The sequence below is a fragment of the Frankliniella occidentalis genome, unplaced genomic scaffold (genome assembly GCF_000697945.3).
Source record: "Frankliniella occidentalis isolate FOCC.00 unplaced genomic scaffold, Focc_3.1 Scaffold157, whole genome shotgun sequence".
Taxonomy (NCBI): domain Eukaryota; kingdom Metazoa; phylum Arthropoda; class Insecta; order Thysanoptera; family Thripidae; genus Frankliniella; species Frankliniella occidentalis.
In genome coordinates this window covers 334,730-340,497 of record NW_026267283.1, presented here as the reverse complement: position 1 = coordinate 340,497, position 5,768 = coordinate 334,730, and the positions used below count along the sequence as shown (strand labels likewise).

The window sequence follows — 5,768 nt, the reverse complement described above, 5'->3', positions numbered from 1 at the left end:
CCCCGCTCCAACGGGCGGCCGACAGCGGGGCCAAGCTGCCCACAAGTGGCTCAGTGGCCACACCGCCCCCCTCCCCCCTTCACGGCTCGCTACAGTATCTCTTCTTCCTCACTGCAAACGGTCGGGAGTGGTCCGACAATCCATCTGCCTTCCTTATCGGCTATATTTTTTCGCGAAAGGCGAAAACGAGGCGGGCGGCATTCATCCGTCCGTGGGGACGCGGGTGGTGGCGCCGGTGCCTCAGTACTGTCATAAATGCCCCCTCCTCTTTTCAGCGGCAGGAGCTCGGGTGAGTGAAAGGTGGTGCACCTGAACTCAAGTCATGAATGAATGACGTGCGATCGTTTAAAGTGATGCAGCAAACGATATACGTATACCGTTCGATGTCAATGTGATTCAACTGGGGGTCTTAATGCACGAGCCGCCCTTGACAAATATTGAAGATAATAGTGGGGATAGTGCCACCCCCACCAAGTCCCCACCCCCTCTCCAAAGGAGACACCTGAAAACGCTTTGGAATGAATGCTGCAAATGAATGGATTTCCGTGCGGTGGGTGACGGCGGACGATGCTCGGCGCGGATTTGTGGAAACAACAAATAATACCACGCCGGCCGTGTTTGTCTCGGTAGGTCTTCGTGCGCGCTCATCGCCGACCTTCCAGCCACCGCGACGGGAGGAAACTCGTACACGACGCGAACACAATAATGACTCACCTGAATCGGCGTCCCGCCTCGGGGGGCCCCGCCTCGCGTCGCTTGAGCCTGCAGAGGGGCGAGCGCCTGCGCCTGGCCTGCGGGGGCCGCGGGGTTCTCTCGCGCTCTCGCCGCGGCGGGAGTGAGGTTAGGGCGGGAGGCTCCTTTGTTGCAGACCGCTGGGTCTCGCGCTCCGAGCGCGGAGGGCGACGGCGTCCAGGAGGCCGCGGGGGTTGTTATCCACACTGTCGCGACAACCGGGTCGTGCGGGGGTCCCTGCTCCTCGCGGGGCCCTACGCGACGGCGTCCCGACCCCAATCAAGAGACGCCGGGCACGGCTCCGCTAAGGACCGTCGGGGACTCTGCTTTGGCTTTGACGTCCAGCCCTTTTGGCACCTGGGGCGACACACACACACACAAACACGCTCTCACACGCACGCGACGCGAACTGGGACCTGGCGCGGCGTCAACGCTTTGAGACACCAACGAACGCCGCAGCACCGCGGGACGAAGCGCAGCAGAGTCACTCACGGGCAGGGCGCAACGCAAGACGCAACGCTCGGCTCCGCGTTCCTCCTCTCACACTCGCACTCCCTCTGTCTCTCTTCTCCCTCTCCACCACCCGCTCTCTCGCTCACACTCTCCGCTCGTCCCGCGAGTGAGTGGCGTGGCGAGCGAGCCGAGTGCGGAGAGCGGCCGAGCGAACAGCCGAACCGAACGCCGCCGAATGAGCCGGGCCGACCCGAGAGGCGCCCGAGCCGACCCGACGCCGACCCGAACACGGCCCGAGCCGTGTCAGTCCAGCTTCGGGACGAGGGGCGGGGAGCAGGGGGAAGGCCTGCTGCTGCCAGCTCGTCTGCCCCGCCAGGAGCGCTCATGGCTCAAACACACACAAACACACACACACTCTCACACTAGCATGACCTCCCTCCCACCCCACGCTCTTGACCGGCGGCCGATACCCCCGAGCCAAAGCGTTTTAGGAGACACAATCGCTCATGATCGTCATGACCGTCATCGTACTGGCCGGGCACCGCGGGCCGGGACAGGTACGCTTTGCATGGCGCCGCGGCGCCCGCCATCTCCCGGACAGCGACCGACGCGGCCGCCCAGCTATGCCCGCTCAGAATCCGCTTCTGCAAGGGTAGCGGGGCGGGCCGTGCTTCACTCTGGCACTCGTCTCGGCGCTTGGCGTGGCAGGTCGGCGCTGCACACGACTCGTCACATCCGGCGCGGGGCGGAGCGGGCGGGGCGGGGCAGAACAGCCGCCATGCAGCAGTGGGGCCGCGATGGCCGCCTTTCGGTCTCTCGCCGTTGGCGGCCCGGCCCGGCCCGGCCTTCCTCGCCTGCCCGCCTTGCCACTCCGTTCCATTTCAAGGCGTCCCCGCCCGCGCCCCGCGCCGCGCCCGCCCGCGGCACCCTCCCCGTCCAGCTCTCCCGACTCGACGCTTCCACGGCAACAGCGAGCGTCACTGCCCTCTCCGCTCGCGACGCATCGCCGACATGCACCACCGTGTCTTATTCCTCCCTGCAAAGTATTCATTCAGTAGCCCGTGGATCCTGGACTTCATGCGTGGGGGGCGGTCTGGTTTATCCTATTAGTCATTTGTTTCGTTCCAACACACCAAATGTGCCTTTTGAGTGACAAAGAGAATATTTTCCAGCCTTAGCAGAAGAGTCGGGTGGAGAGAGGGGGGTGGATCACGCCTTTTCTCCGTGTACCGGTCATTTCCGGACATACCGAACTCCTACTGTGTGACAATGTCTCACGGATCTGTAAATCTCAAGGGTCATGGCGCCTCACACGGGTGGAGTGCGTAAGCAAACCCACACATGTCGTTCCATGTGTGGTGTGCCCTGTGCATGTGTTCTTCGATCTTTAAATGCTCACAACTTATTTGTATCAATGGCGCAGTGGCGACGATTGCCCTCGACAGAAAAGGTCGTGGGGACGCGTCGTGTATGCAGATGATGAATCGGGGTGGTGGTGTTGCGGGTGTCGCGATGGCCCCGCTGCGCCCCACCGCGGTCCCCCGCGCCCCGCCGCGCCCCGCCGCGCCCCACCGCACTCGATGTGCGTTTATGTCCATAATCTGTACTTACGGGAGGAGAAAGCATCGCGGCCCGTCGGTGCCCGGCTCGGGGCCGGCTCGGGCCACGCCGCGGGGAGGGAGGGGAGGGGTGCACCGCCCGAAGCACTCACAGCCCCTCCCCGCCTACAGCGCCTACGGCACGCCGCGGCCGCGGCGAGGCGCGGCGTGGCGGGGCGTGGCGGCGCCACTGCGGCGTCGGAGAGCTCGGCTCGGAGCTTCCGCTGCCGTTGAGCTGCCGCCAGGTGCCGCCAGGTGTCGGTCCGTCCCCGGCAGGTCCCCTTTCGGTCCTCCCGCCGCAACGCCCCGCCACAGTTCCACACGCATGCGATTACGGCCCAGGCGCGTATCGAATAATGTCGAATAAAGCCCTGTCATTACGAGCCCGGCCGCAGCAAGACGCCCCGAGCGAGCGGGCGGGCGCGACAGATGGATAGTTGGATGGGCAGCACTGATGCTGTTGCCATGCAGGCAGCAGAGGTCCTGGAGAGGGAGAGGGAGCCTCTGGAGGAACGAGTACCGGCCACGCCGCCACTGCTGCGCCCGGGTCACCTTTTTTATCGTCGTGCTCGTTTTGCTCCCCTGACGTGTGGGCCGAGTTGGGTCCGTGTGTCGAGCTCCAGTGGTCCCCCCCGGCTCCGGGGCCCGGGGGCTCCGGGCGGGCCTGGCCTGGACCCCTGTCCGGGGCCTCTCCAGATGCCGTACATTGACATGAGCGAGCGCTGGTCAGGCCAGCGGCAGGGGCACAGGGGGCGGCGCAGGGCGGGGGCCCCAGGGAGCCCCCCGGGGGCCGGCAGAGGGGATAATTCATCAAACGCCGCTTAGGACCTGGTCCGTCCTGGGGTCGCGTCCTGCCTCCTGCAGTGGCTGGGTCTGGGCCCTGGGCCCGCGCCCAGACCGTTCTGCATGTCCTCTTGTGCTGGGCTCCGCGTCTCGGTTCGATGGCCACGGTAGCCTCTGGCCAGTGCACGCCACGCCGCGTCAGGCAAAGTCGAGGGCGTCGCAGAGAGGGATGGGCGAGGCGGGGAGCTGGTGGCAATGGCACACGATGAAAACGCACGTTGGTGGATATTGATCAGAGCGTCGTCCACGCCTCGCCCCGCCACGCCCCGCCACGCCAGTCGAAAGGGCAGCCCGCCCGCCGTACCTCACTTCACCCTCACCCTCGCTTCACCCCTGCGTCCCCTTGCCACCCTCCCTCCCCGCTCCGCTCAACCCACCCCGTCCCGCCTGGGCTCGGCCCGGCCCACTGGTCGCCGCAGATCGCACAGCTTCGTTTTTTATTATTTTTATTTTCTATTTTTTTTCCCGTCTTTTTCTCCTCTCTCCCTTCCCTGCCCGCCCCGCCCCGCCCCGCCCTGCGCGCCCTCTCTTCATCCCATCCAGCGGCCCGACCCGCGGGGGGGTTTGTGACAGCAGCAGCCACCAGCGCCGCACAGCCAGAGCCAGAGCGCCAGCAGCGCGACAACACGCCGCTATGGAATGGAATTGCCCCCCCCTCCCCACTTCATGGGGAAACGACACGGCCTGGTCGAATCTCTCCGGATTGCTTATTGCTTTTGCCGTCCTGGGGAGAGCGTTCTGTGGGCACCTGCCGGGCCCCCGCCCCCGCCGCTGGCGCCGTAGTCCTCGCCCCCTCGCTCGTCATAAGCGCCCCCTGGCGATGAGACATTGGTTCTCCGTCCGCCTCATCCCTTCCAGCAGGTGCGCTGTGGCGGCTATCACCTCCTCCTCCCACGCCAAGCGCGGTCGTTGGAACCACTGAGAGATCCTCCTCACCCCTCTGCTGCCGTGTCCTCGCGCCGCCCCGGGGAGCTGCCATGTCAGTCCAGGCGAGGCGGGGGCGGGGGGCACGGGGTGTGGGCGTGGGTGGCAGCCCCCCTCCCCCTCGCGTCACGTGATCGCGTGGGGACAAGCCGCCCGAAACCTCCCGACAGCCGCCGCGGCGCCGCCCGCTCGCCCGGCAGAGATCAAAACCGGGGCGCGCAGCGTAACCCGGGAGATCATCCCAGTCTGATGCGCGTGCCAGCCCTCCATCTCTATGGCCGGTATACGCGGGGCGGAAGCGGACCAACCGCGGATCAGCCGCGGACTAGTCGTGCCACCGGCCACGACAAAGTGCACATAATGAGAGGGACCTCGTTAGCGGGCATGGGGGGTATGCTGCTGTGCGATCCCCTGCAGTGGGGGAGGGCGTAAGTGTTATTGCATGCCGAGATGGGTCACTGGGGCGCGGCGGGGCGAGGCGGGGTGGGGCGCCCTGATCGGCCAGGGTCGGCCGCACGCGTACACCGACGCGCTCCGGTTGCCTACCACTCCGGGCGCCCCACCCGGCCGATCCATCCAGTAGTGGCGTCCTCCTGCTGCCCGCTAAACAACGGTGGCACAATAAGACCGGCAGACCGGCGCCTGCCCTGCCGCCTCGCGCCCCGCCCACGGAGGGGTGGTTACGTGGGGGCGTCCCGGTCCCGCCCGGCCCCGCCCGGCCCCGCCCGGCCCCGCGGCGCGGTGCGGCTCGGCACGGAGCGATGAGCGATGACGCCACCCTCCTCCTGCTCCGCCATGTGAACGTGAAAGCGAACGCAAGATAATGAATACTCGGATAAAGCAGCAGGCACTCCGAAATATTGATCAGGCGAGGCGGGCGGGAGGCAGCAGGCGGCGCGGGGCGGGGCGGAGCAGGGCTTGAGTGGTGGTGCGACGCGGGGCCGCCGGGCCGCGCGCGGAGCTCACAGGGCTGGCTCATGGCTGCCTGGTCCCTTCCCTTGCGGGGCTGGGGCCGGGGGCCTGTCGACCGGGCAGGGCGGGGGGCTTGGCCAGAGCGCGGCCCCGCGGCCCCCGCGCCCCACCCAGCCCGCGCCCCGCAGCACAGCTCAGGTCCTTCTTGGCCCCGCCCCGCCCCGCCGCACCACGCCGTTCCTCGTTTGTCGCCGCGCGGGGACGCGGCGCGAGCGGTGCGTCCGAAATCCATCCGGTCTCCTTTTT

General features: G+C 67.0%; 1 protein-coding gene across 1 annotated transcript in view; it reads right to left on the bottom strand.

Moving 5' to 3' along the window:
• The window catches only part of LOC113203342 (bromodomain adjacent to zinc finger domain protein 2B), a 50,390-nt gene extending 48,984 nt beyond the window's left edge, over positions 1-1,406 (bottom strand). The window contains exon 1 of the mRNA XM_052271309.1: positions 715-1,406. The gene's annotated coding sequence lies outside the window, so the exon portion shown is untranslated. The remainder of the gene's footprint in view (positions 1-714) is intronic.
• Positions 1,407-5,768: the final 4,362 nt, after the last annotated feature.